Source organism: Vitis vinifera, chromosome 10 (assembly GCF_030704535.1).
Source record: "Vitis vinifera cultivar Pinot Noir 40024 chromosome 10, ASM3070453v1".
Classification (NCBI taxonomy): domain Eukaryota; kingdom Viridiplantae; phylum Streptophyta; class Magnoliopsida; order Vitales; family Vitaceae; genus Vitis; species Vitis vinifera.
The window spans coordinates 10,001-11,127 of NC_081814.1; the positions used below are offsets into that span (position 1 = coordinate 10,001).

The 1,127-nt window shown below is 39.0% G+C and overlaps 1 protein-coding gene across 1 annotated transcript in view; it reads right to left on the bottom strand.

The window, feature by feature from the left end:
• LOC132254423 (NADH dehydrogenase [ubiquinone] iron-sulfur protein 3) overlaps nt 1-784 on the bottom strand; it is a 4,212-nt gene extending 3,428 nt beyond the window's left edge. Inside the window, exon 1 of the mRNA XM_059740025.1 lies at nt 1-784. This exon is cut by the window's left edge and continues 3,428 nt beyond it. The gene's annotated coding sequence lies outside the window, so the exon portion shown is untranslated.
• Between the last annotated feature and the right edge of the window lie 343 nt (nt 785-1,127).

Sequence of the window (1,127 nt, forward strand, 5' to 3'; positions counted from 1 at the left end):
GTACTTTGGTGGAGGATCCAGTGGTCGAGCATACTGTTTATTTATATAATCAATTTTTTTCTTCCCCTACAAACAGATTTTTCCTTGTGTGACGTGATTCCCAACTTAGTTTCTATTGAGGAAAATGCTACTCTCATTGCCATTCCTAAAGCTTCTGAAATCAAGCAGGCAGTTTTTTCCTTGAACCCTAATAGCGCTCCTGGTCCGGATGGATATTCTGGTTTATTCTACCAAAAATGTTGGGATATTGTTGGTAGGGATGTTGTTCTTTGTATTCAGGCTTTCTTCAAAGAAGGTTGGTTGCCACCTAATTTGAACTCTAATTTAATCACTCTTATTCCAAAAGTTGTTGGTGCAGATTCAGTTTCTCAGTTTCGCCCCATTGCTATGGCCAACTTTGTCTTTAAAATCATCCCCAAGATTTTAGCGGACAGGTTAGCCAACATTGCTGCTCGTATAGTATCTCAGAATCAGGTAGCTTTTATCAAAGGGCGTAGAATCCATGATTGCATAGGCATTGTTTCAGAAAATATCAACTTGTTGGATAAGAAGAATTTTTTTGGTAATCTAGGCCTAAAGATTGATATCTATAAGGCCTTTGATACTCTTTTCTGGTCTTTCCTATGCATGGTGCTCCACAAATTTTGTTTTCACGACAAACTTGGATAAAAGCCATTCTTCATTCTGCCAAGCTCTCCCATCTTAGTCAATGGCTCTCCACAGGGTTTCTTTTCTTGTAATCGGGGTGTAAGGCAAGGTTTGGAACCCTCTCTTATTCTGCCTTGCTGAAGAAGTGCTCAAGGATTGACTAACCTTTACAACTCAGGAAGTCTTAAGCCTACTTCAATTCCGAGAGGGTGTCCCCTCGCATACATTATATGCTGATGACGCTTTTATCTTTTGTAGGGGGAGATTCTACAACTTTGACCAACCTTAATAATTTTTTAGAGTTGTATGGTCAACAGTCGGGTCAGATTGTCAATAAAGAAAAAAGCTTATTCTTTGTAGGAAAAGGAAAAGTTGCTATCCAGACATGTAATTCAATTTAAGTTGGGGTTCTCAGAAGGTAGTTTTCAAATTGAATACCTTGCCTTGGTGTTCCAATTTTGAAAGGCATCCCGAGAAGG